Source organism: Salmo salar, chromosome ssa04, assembly GCF_905237065.1.
Source record: "Salmo salar chromosome ssa04, Ssal_v3.1, whole genome shotgun sequence".
NCBI classification, from domain to species: domain Eukaryota; kingdom Metazoa; phylum Chordata; class Actinopteri; order Salmoniformes; family Salmonidae; genus Salmo; species Salmo salar.
Window position 1 is genome coordinate 84084623 of NC_059445.1, and position 12025 is coordinate 84096647.

The 12025-nt window shown below is 39.6% G+C and overlaps 1 long non-coding RNA gene across 1 annotated transcript; it reads right to left on the reverse strand.

The window, feature by feature from the left end:
• Positions 1–9948: 9948 nt before the first annotated feature.
• Positions 9949–11389, reverse strand: LOC123742510 (uncharacterized). Its single transcript, XR_006769693.1, has 2 exons — positions 11199–11389; positions 9949–10959 (listed from the first exon to the last, which is right to left on the reverse strand). It is a non-coding gene; the product is annotated as an uncharacterized lncRNA (long non-coding RNA).
• Between the last annotated feature and the right edge of the window lie 636 nt (positions 11390–12025).

Genomic DNA, 12025 nt, shown 5'->3' on the forward strand with positions numbered 1-12025 from the left:
AAAAGGAATCTGCCAATTAAATTGCATTGTTTTGTATTTTGTGAGTGACGAAGACAATTGGCGATTAAGGCAGTAGCCTAACCTAGCCTGTTAACCTTAGCTAGCTACTACTAGTGGATTTAATTTTAGCTAAAAGTAAGCTATAGAGATTTGAAACAATTTGCTACCATGTCTAAGAGACGACAACTATCAGGAGCCTGTGTGGAGAATGACATATATAAGATATTTATTTATTTATTTAAGTGTTATTGTGATTGTAACAGTTATGTAGTCGTGCCATGTGTGATAACAGGTGGCATATTATTAATAAGAAACTCGGTTTCCTACTACAGGTAGTTGGCTGCATAGTGATAGCAACATTGTAACTCTCCGATGCAGGGGTTAAAGTGAAATTCCCTTCTGCCTGGTAAGGGACTTCCTATATGTGCCCGGGTGCGCCAAACATTTTTATGGGCATAATCATAGAATTACATGTACAATTGGGGCCTATACGTTTGTGTTTACTGAGTAGAGTAGAGCCAACTGAGATGTGGGGTTCATTGGATTTGTATTAAAACTCTTAGCATTGTGTAAAGCCGTATGTTAATTTGTCCACCCCAAGGTAACTGAACAAAAATTAGGGCCTAGATTAAATCAGAACTGCATAGAAAATCATTGTCTTTGTTCAGGCAATGTCAGAGGTGTAACTGCATCAAATCTCTGAGTGGCTGTTCTTGTGGTCATTGTCACAAAACCACACCCATCCTACCGGTGTTAGAAGTTCAGAAGGAGAAAGTGTAGGCTATATAGAAATAATGACACATTGAAAATGATTAAATGAAAGAATAATGGTGATATCATCCTAATGGAGGTGTACTGTGTATTACAACACACATTACTATGTTCAAACTTGCCAAACGGCTGCATGAGATTTCTACTAATGAGCTGTTGATAAGTAATTGATATAAGGAACATTCAATACAATTCACGAGTTAATTTAACAAACTCAGTTTAACCCTTTCTCATGGTTGGTGTCTTGACACATTTGGGCAAAATCGTGTGACATAAAACACTACATTTCTTACCTTGCATTCATGGCAGTTTTTGTTGTATCATATATTAAGCATTTATCAGTTAAATGAGACATTGAACTTGAACCCAGTAAGAATCCTGGATCTTGCTCGGACAGTTCTTTGTTTGGCGATTTTGGAAATGCACTGTAACTAGGCTTACTTACAATTCTTAAAATGTATTGGATTACAAAATCAAATGCTTCTAACTTCTATGGGCTACACCTGCGGGACACAGCCAGTGAAATATCAGGGCGGCAAATTCAAGAACAACAAAATGTCATAATTCAACTTTCTCAAACATACAACTATTTTACACCATTTTAAAGATACACTTCTCCTTGATGTAACCACATTGGCCGATTTCAAAAAGGCTTTACAGTGAAATCAAACATTAGATTATGTTAGGAGAATATATAGACAAAAATAATCACACAGCCATTTTCCAAGCAAGGATGTGTCAATAAAACCCAAAACACAGCTAAATGAAGCACTAACCTTTGACGATCTTCATCAGATGACACTCCTAGGACATTATGTTACACAATAAATGTATGTTTTGTTCGATAAAGTTCATATTTATATCCAAAAACAGCATTTTACATTGGCGCGTGATGTTCAGAAAATGTATTCCCACCAAAACGACCGGTGAATGTGCACATCAATTTACAAAATACTCATCATAAACGTTGACAAAATATCTAACAATTATTTAAAGAATTATAGATAGACTACTCCTGGATGCAACCGCTTTGTCAGATTTTAAAATAGCTTTACGGAGAAAGCACATTTTTCAATATTCTGAGTACATAGCTCAGCCATCACAGAGAGCTATACAGACACCCGCCAAGTTCGGGGCAACCTAAACTCAGAATTAGTATTAGAAATATTCTCTTACCTTTGCTGATCTTCGTCAGAATGCACTCCCAGGACTGCTACTTCCACAAGAAATGTTGTTTTTGTTCAAAATAATCCATATTTATGTGTTAATACCCCCGTTTTGTTCGTGCGTACAGATCACTTATCCAAAGGCATAACGCTTGAGCGCGGACCAGAGACGAAATGTTAAAATGTTCCATTAGCGTACTTAGAAGCATGTCAAATGCTGTTGAAAATCAATCTTTATGGTATTTTTTACGTAAAATTGCGATAATATTCCAACCGGACAATAGCATATTCATTCAAGAAGAAAAAGAAGGAACGGCGCACTCGTGTGACTGCGCATATCCAATCCCTTTGTTGCCAGGCAGACCACTCAGTAACTGAGCTCCTATACTCTGCCCAGTGACCGGAGAATGCTCAAACCACTTTCTGAAGGCTTTTGACAGCCAATGGAAGCCTTAAGAAGTGCAACGTAACCCCACAGATATTGTAGTTTCGAAAGGGACTAGAAAGAAGAACTAACATTCTCAGATCCTCCACTTCCTGGTTGACTGTTTCTCAGGTTTTTGCCTGCCATATGAGTTCTGTTATACTCACAGACACCATTCAAACAGTTTTAGAAACTTCAGAGTGTTTTCTATCCAAATCTACTAATAATATGCATATTCTAGTTTCTGGGCCAGAGTAGTAACCTGTTTAAATTGGGTACGTTTTTCATCCAGCCGTGAAAATACTGCCCCCTAGCCCAGACAGGCTATCTGATATTGTCTTAACTTCTCTAGGGCCGGCGGGACGAAATCGTCCCACCCACGTAACAGCCAGTGGAATCCTGTGGCGCGTTATTCAAATACCTTAGAAATGCTATTACTTCAATTTCTCAAACATATGACTATTTTACACCATTTTAAAGACAAGACTCTCGTTAATCTAACCACACTGTCCGATTTCAAAAAGGCTTTACAACGAAAGCAAAACATTAGATTATGTCAGCAGAGTACCCAGCCAGAAATAATCAGACACCCATTTTTCAAGCTAGCATATAATGTCACAAAAACCCAGAAGACAGCTAAATGCAGCACTAACCTTTGATGATCTTCATCAGATGACACACCTAGGACATTATGTTATACAATACATGCATGTTTTGTTCAATCAAGTTCATATTTATATCAAAAACCAGCTTTTTACATTAGCATGTGACGTTCAGAACTAGCAAACTTCCGGTGAATTTACTAAAAATGTACTAAATTACTCACGATAAACGTTCACAAAAAGCATAACAATTATTTTAAGAATTATAGATACAGAACTCCTCTATGCACTCGATATGTCCGATTTTAAAATAGCTTTTCGGTGAAAGCACATTTTGCAATATTCTCAGTAGATAGCCCGGCATCACAGGGCTAGCTATTTAGACACCCAGCAAGTTTAGCACTCACTAAAGTCAGATTTACTATAAGAAAAATGTTATTACCTTTGGTGTTCTTCATCAGAATGCACTCGCAGGACTTCTACTTCAATAACAAATGTTGGTTTGGTCCCAAATAATCCATTGTTATATCCAAACAGCGGCGTTTTGTTAGTGCGTTCAAGACACTATCCGAAAGGGTAAATAAGGGTGACGAGCATGGCGCATTTCGTGACAATTTCTTTTAGAAATATTCCATTACCGTACTTCGAACCATGTCAACCGCTGTTTAAAATCAATTTTTATGCAATTTTTCTCGTAAGAAAGCGATAATATTCCGACCGGAAATCTGCGTTTAGGTAAAAAGAGGAAAGAAAATAAAGCACGGGGTCGACTTGTGCACGCGCCTAAGGCCATTGTCCTCTGATCGGCCACTTGCCAAAAGCGTAAATGTGTTTCAGCCTGGGGCTGCCTCGATATCATTCAGCTTTTTCCCCGGACTCTGAGAGCCTATGGGAGCCGTAGGAAGAGTCACGTTACAGCAAAGATCCTCAGTCTTCAATAAAAAGAGCCAAGATGAACAACAACTTGTCAGACAGGCCACTTCCTGTAAGGAATCTTCTCAGGTTTTTGCCTGCCATATGAGTTCTGTTATACTCACAGACACCATTCAAACAGTTTTAGAAACTTTAGGGTGTTTTTCTATCCAAAGCCAAATAATTATATGCATATTCTAGTTACTGGGCAGGGGTAGTAACCAGATTAAATCGGGTACGTTTTTATCCGGCCGTGTCAATACTGCCCCCTACCCCCAACAGGTTAACTTGATTCTTAAAACCAAAATCGTCAGTCCTTAACATGTTTCTTCAATAATTATGCATAATACTTGGATGAGCATTTGTCCAGCTGTTTTAATTACGCTGTGATATTTTCACACATCAAATTTATTTACTGAATGACAGTCAAGTGACAAACAGCTATTGTCATACAGCACTCGATGCAACAACAGCTAAAGTGCAGGGAAAATATTGTTAGGAATGTCCATAATGTTTTGTCTCCTTCGTTAACCTGATGAAGACCATTGTGCCGTGGTCCATATTAGATCTAACATCCCTAGCAGATAATTGATGTTGATCATCTGTCTGCTTGATTTACAGCAGGGTCACATTAGATTGAACAGAGAACGAGTCAAGGTAATGAGTTAAAGTTTTATTGGACACAGAGTCGACTGTGCACAATTGTGTAGCATAGACTATTGCGTATGGAAGCATGGCCTTAACTACGGATGAGGACAGAGGTCTGTGTATTTTTTTGGCCAATTAATGTTTTATTGCATGACAAGTAAAACATTTTTGTAAAGGGTCGTTCTCAGTTTATTTGATTTTAATCTGAAATCAAACAATTCATGAACTTTTTGTTTTTTTGTCGAAATATTAAGTAATGATTTGATTATTGTGTTTTTATAATTGTAGGTTCTAGTTCAAGCCGTGAAAATAGGGCCGGATTTAGAAATCATAGACCCCGGGGCTTTGTTTTTTTAAATAATGCACACTGACTTACATAATGATGGAGATAAAGCCATAGGCTACCCACCGTGATGGCCATTGAGCTTGCTGTGGCAATAGCCCATCTCAAGATGAGCGACTTTGAAAAACAGTGCTACTGCTAGAAATTGAGAGTTGAGATTTTTTTTAATATTGTTTCTACATACAGATTAGTAATCTATTTTCAGCAATAGGAATTTGCTTTCCAAATTATACATTTTTCCCAGGATTGTATTTTGAAATCGGCAAAAGGCAAACCGACAGTTGCATCCAGCCATAGAAATATACTGAACAAAAATATAAACGCAACATGCAACAATTTCAGACTTTACTGAGTTACAGTTCATATATGGAAGTCAGTCAACTGAAATTGATAAATGAGGCTCTAATCTATGGATTTCACATGACTGGGAATACAGATATGCACCATTGCAGCGCGACACATCGCCTTCCCATAGAGTGGATCAGGCTGTTGACTGTGGCCTGTGGAACGTGGTACCACTCCTTTTCAAAGGCTGTGCGAAGTTGCTGGATATCAGATATGAAGGTAAGACACAGATGCAGACTACATCGAATAAACAATGGCTTAATAATCCAACAGGGGCAGGCAATAGACAGGTCAAGGCAGGCGGGTATCAGTAAACCAGAGGTGGGGCAGAAGTACTGGACGGCAGGCAGGCTCAGGGTAGGCAGAGGTCAATAGTGCAGAGGTGGGGCAAAGGTACAGGTCGGCAGGCAGGGTCAGGGGCAGGCAGAGTGGTCAGGCAGGCAGGGTCAGAGTCAGGACAGGCAAGGGTCAAAACCAGGAGGGCGAGAAAAGGAGAGACTGGGAAAAGCAGGAACCGAGACAAAAAATGCTGGTTGACTTTGACAAACAAGATGAACTGGCAACAGACAAACAGAGAACACAGGTATAAACACACATGGGATAATGGGGGAAGATGGGTGACACCTGGAGGGGATGGAGACAATCACAAAGACATGTGAAAGAGATCAGGGTGTGACACGGGACCTGGAACACATCGATCCAGAGCATCCCAAACATGCTCAATGTCTGATGTGTCTGGTGAGAATGCAGGCTATGGAAGAACTGGAACATTTTCGGCTTCCAGGAATTGTGTCCAGATCCTTGCGACATGGGGCTGTGCATTATCATGCTGAAACATGAGGTGATGGCAGTGGATGAATGGCATGATAATGGGCCTCACAATTTCGTCATGGTATCTCTGTGCATTCAAATTGCCATCGATAAAATGCAATTGTGTTCATTCTCCATAGCTTATGCCTGCCCGTACCATAACCCCACCACCACCATGGGGCGCTCTGCTCACAATGTTGACATCAGCAAACCACTCGCCCACACTACGTCATTCTCACTGTTTGCCATCTGCCCGGTACATTTGAAACTGGGATTAATCTGTGAAGAGCATACTTCTCTAGCGTGCCAGTGGCCATTGAAGGTGAACATTTTCCCACTGAAGTCAGTTACAACGCCGAACAGCAGTCAGGTTAAGACCCTGATGAGGATGACGAGCACGCTGATGAGCTTCCCTGAGACGGTTTCTGAAAGTTTGTGCAGAAATTATTGTGTTGTGCACAGCCTCAGTTTCATCAGCTGTCTGGGTGGCTGGTCTCAGATGATCCCGCAGGTGAAGAATATGGATGTGGTGGTCCTAGACTGGTTACACGTGGTCTGCGGTTGTGAAGCCGGTTAGACGTACTGCCAAATTCTCTAAAATGACAATGGAAGCAGCTTATGGTAGAGAAATGGCCATTGAATTCTCTGGCAATAGCACTGGTGGACATTCCTGAGGTCAGCATTCCAATTGCACATTCCCTCAACTTGAGACATCTGTGGTTTGTGTTGTGACAAAATTACACATTTTAAATTGGCCTTTTTATTGTCCCCCAGCACAAGGTGCACCTGTGTAATCATTATACTGTTTAATCAGCTTTTTGATATGCCACACCTGTCAGGTGGATGGATTATCTTGGCAAAGGAGAAATGCTCACTAACAGGCATGTAAACAAATTTGTGCACAAAGTTAGAGGGAAATTAGCTTTTTGTGCATATGGAAAATTGATTGGATATTTTATTTCAGCTCTTAAAACATGGGACAAATATTTTTGTTCAGTGTACTATCCATAGATGGCCGTTCCCAAGTCAGGAATGGCGTCCATTGCTAGTGTACCCTTGAGTTTAACAGTCAAATTGCCAGGGTAAGATTTTCCAAATCCCTTCTAGGGATTATATGTCTATCGCCACAATGCAACAAACTATATATATACTCAAGGAAACACTTGAGTAAATGAGGGCTACAAATAATGTCATGGTGTACGGTGCATTTTCCTGGCATGGTTTAGGTCCACAAGTAGAATCTATGCCAAGGGAGCATTGAAGCTGTTCTGGCAGCTTGTGGTGGCAAAACACCTGTAAGACACTACATTGCATTCGGAAAGTATTCATACCCCTTCACTTTTTTCACATTTTGTTACTTTATACACCTTATTCTAAAATTAACCTAACAAAATGTGGAAAAAGTCAAGAGGTATGAATCAAGGGGACAACCATCTCTGCAGCACTCCACCAATCAGAGTGGAGTAGAGGGGCCAGACGGAAGCCACTTCTCCGCAAAAAGGCACCACGACAGCCTGTTTGGAGTTTGCCAAAAGGCAGCTAAAGGAATCTCAGATGGCCTGAACTCTTTGGCCTGAATTCCAAGCGTCATGTTTGGAGGAAACCTGGCACCATCCATACGGTGAAGCATGGTGGAGGCGGCATCATGATGTGGGGGATGTTTTTTAGCGGCAGGGACTGGGAGATTAGTCAGGATCGAGGAAAGGATGAATGGAGCAAAGTACAGTGAGCGCTGTTACCTTCAAGTAGGTTTTGATTTTTCTAGGACAATGTGGACAGAGATGGCGTAGGCATCTGCCGCTGAATCCAATGGCTGCAAGTTAAAATCCAGTGATTGAAAGTTGTTTTTGAGATTTTTGTTTTAAGCCTATGCCAAACCTTATTCCTTACCTTAAGCTTTTGTAGTTAATGCCTAAACTAAACCCTAAAATAAAATTCTGAGTTAATGCCTAAACTTAAACGTAACCTTAACTTTTTGACGTTTGCAACAAGTTTGAAATTTGACATTGGCGAAACATGGATGAAATTCTAATTCTGACATGAGACAATGAAACCACCAATCGGAATATAGCTGAAAGACGTCCAATTGCTCTATCAAACAAACCATCTCTACACCCACAAACATCCAGTTGAAGTCGGAAGTTTACATACACCTTAGCCAAATACATTTAAACTCAGTTTTTCACAAATCCTGACATTTAATCCTAGTAAAAATTCCCAGTCTTAGATCAGTTAGGATCACCACTTTATTTTAAGAATGTGAAATGTCAGAATAATAGTAGAGAGAATTATTTATTTCAGCTTTTATTTCTTTCATTAACAAGAAATGTGTGTAGTGGTTGAAAAACGAGTTTTAATGACTCCAACCTAAGTGTATGTAAACTTCAACTGTATACCTGTGTTCTCTGTTTGTCTGTTGCCAGTTCGTCTTGTTTGTCAAGTCAACCAGCGTTTTGTTTCTCAGCTCTTGCTTTTTCCCAGTCTCTCTTTTCTCCCCCTCCTGGTTTTGACCCTTGCCTGTCCTGGTTCCGAGCCCACCTGCCTGACCACTCTGCCTGCCCCTGACCGTGCCTATGGACCTGTACCTTTGCCCCGCTGGATTTTTGACCTCTGCTTACCCTGATCCTGAGCCTGCCTGCCGTCCGGTACCATTGCCTCACCTCTGGTTACTAACCCCTGCCTGCCTTGACCTGTCCATTGCCTGCCCCTATTGGATCATTAAACTATTGTTTATTCGACATGGTCTGTATCTGAGTCTTACCTTCATACTTGATAGTAATGGCCTTTTCAAACTTCATTAAATCTTCCTGTTTTTACATTGGTCTCTTTCTGTTGTGCCAAATGTTTATAGGCAGTTGTGCATGAATAAATCTGGTGAACACTCTTGATGCAGATAGTCAGATGAGCAACTATGATGTTATACTGATCAAAAATATAAATGCAACAATTTAGAATTTACTCAGTTACAGTTCATGTAAGGAAATCAGTTAATTAAAATAAATAAATTAGGCCTTAATCTATGGATTTTATGTGACTGGAAATACAGATATGCATCTGTTGGTCACATAACTTAAAGGTAGGGGCATGGATAAGAGAACCAGTCAGTATCTGGTGTGACCACCATTTGCCTCATGCAGTGCGACACATCTCCTTCGCATAGAGTTGATCAGGCTGTTGATTGTGGAATGTTGTCCCACTCCTCTTCAATGGCTGTGTGAAGTTGCTGGATATTGATGGGAACTGTAACACGTCTATCCAAAGCATCCCAAACATGCTCAATGGGTGACATATAGGACATGGAAGATCTGGGACATTTTCAGCTTCCAGGAATTGTGTACAGATCCTTGCAACATGGGGCCGTGCATTGTGTTGAAACATGAGGTGATGGCGGCGGATGAATGGCACAACACTGGGCCTCAGGATCTCGTCACGGTATCTCTGTGCATTGAAATTGCCATCGCTAAAATGCAATTGTGTTGTCTGTAGCTTATGCCTGCCCATACCATAACCCCACCATGGGGCACTTTGTTCACAATGTTGATGTCAACAAACTGCTCACCCACACGACTCCATACACGTGGTCTGCGGTTGTGAGGGCGTTTGGACGACTGACAAATTCTCTGAAAACAGGTGGCTTATGGTAGAGAAATTAACACAATTCTCTGGAAACAATTTTGGTAGACATTCCTGCAGTCATCATGCCAATTGCATGCTCCCTCAACTTGAGGCATCTGTGGCATTGTGTTGTGTGGCAAAACTGCACATTTTAGTGGCCTTTTATTGTCCTTAGCACAAAGTTCACCTGTGTAATCAGCTTCTTGATATGTCACACCTATGAGGTGGATGGATTATCTTGGCAAATAAAAAATGTTCACCAACAGGGGATGTAAACAAACTTGTGAACACAATTTGAGAAATAAGCTATAGAACATTTCTGGGATCTTTTATTTCAGCTCATGAAACATGTTTATATTTTTTGTTCATGAGCGACATGGGTTGTGTGGGATGTGTCATGATGAAAAAGGATTTGAGTCGGCTAGCCATTAACAGTCCTTGGTATTTTGAAATGTATAAAATGTGCATGGTTGACATAAACTACACTTTTAAGCAGATAATCGTAATGGAAATTAATCAAAATTCACCGAATAATTAGTAACTTGTCACTGGATGACTGGCTTTGTTATACTTTACTTACACATTTAACATGTATATTCCTCTTAAAAAAATTTAATGACTTTTTTATTATTTAATTTAAAAAATGTAATGAATTCAAATATTTTCCTTATGTCTTCTGTTGTAGGAATTTACCCCCAGAGGCTATTACAATCATGTCTATATTAAATGTATTAGGGATGTACATAATCATATGCAATGAGCCTACTAAATAACATTTAATTATACTTTCTTGAATAATCCTATAGGCCAATTGCAAAATAAGTTTAATAGAAAATACAGAAAGGAAAGAAAACAGCAACAATTGTATGTATGCAAAAAAACAAGTGAACTCCTACATTGTATGATTTTGAAAGTGTACCGTAGCTGCAACCTCATTCGTTAAATGACAAGTTCAGTGTTATTCAGTGCTCAACCTTAGACGCTTGTCTACAGTTATATCTTCTTATTTTGCTGCTTTCAGGTGTTTATATATCCTGGTCCTTTCTTCTTCTTCCTTATTTCTTTGGGATTCGATTAATATTTGTTTCTGCCTCTCGAGCTCTTGATTTTGTTCTTTGACCATCCGTTGTTCTGTTTCCATTCTCAAGTTCTCGTCTTGGAGACGTTTGCATATCTCTTCCACTCTTGTATTTTCTGCTTCTGCCTTCTCTGCCCGTCGTCGTGATTCATGGTCCCCTACGTATGTAATGGTATGTTTTGTATCTTGTTGACCCATTTTCTTTTCTTGAAGATTTTAAAAGTTTGACTTAACTGCAACAGATTCTTTGAGATGAGATAAAAAAACAGAAAACGAATACTATGTTTTAAAAAGAGAATATTACACTATATACTTGTGAACATCAATTTCCTTTTTGACTAACAAGGCAGTTCATTTGACATATTTTTATTGTTTTGAATAACAACAAAAAAAATCTGAATTTAGATGTAGTAAATAGCATGCATCAAATGAAACAAAAAAAGTTAAATATTCTGTAGGGAATAAATAACTGTATATAGCCTACCTTACTGTCCTCTTTCATAAGCTGTCTGGATGTGGGTCCCTGCTGTGTTAGTCAGTGGGTATGTGGTTAGAAAGACACCAAGAAGCCAGGGGAGCTGCCCAGTGATGTATATTACCGTTTTTGACAGAGCGCTCAGAGAAGATGATGACTGCACATGCACAGTATGTGTACAGAGGGAGGTTATGATACCTTGCCTCCTAAAAAATAAAAAAAAGTCTGCATTTATATCACATAATAAAACAAACACTTTATTACATCAACCTTATTGCATAGTCAGCTATTTTTAATGAGACTTTCATTGCATTGCTGCTTTCAATGCCCATGGACTGGTAGGTGAAGTGATTATAAACTTTATGACATTGTCCTTACCACAGAGTAAGCACTTTTGATTGACATCTACTGTATGTACATGCAGAAATACAATATAATGTAAAACTTACTGTAAGGTATAATTATCTTTTTACATCAGCACATGTATCAACATGTTCTATTGTTTTGTTAAGCTACATGCTTGTGTGAATATTATGTCCTAAGAGACCGTGTATGTGACTAACTGCTGAGCTGTGGCTAATTAGGGGGTAAACCTGTTGAGGCATGCAGTTTCACAAACTAGAGTCACATGAGAAACCACTTGATACTGAAATACAATAACGGGCTCAGAGTGTACAGGAAGTGCGTCACGAGGCTGGGACCAGCCTGCACGCCAACGATAGATTGAGTAAGTTTAAACCATGCTCATCCTCCCTCTGACAGGCCAGCAGTGAGCGGGAACTATCTCTGTCAGAGTATTTAAAGAAGAACAAAGGATGTGACACTCAGTTCTCTGT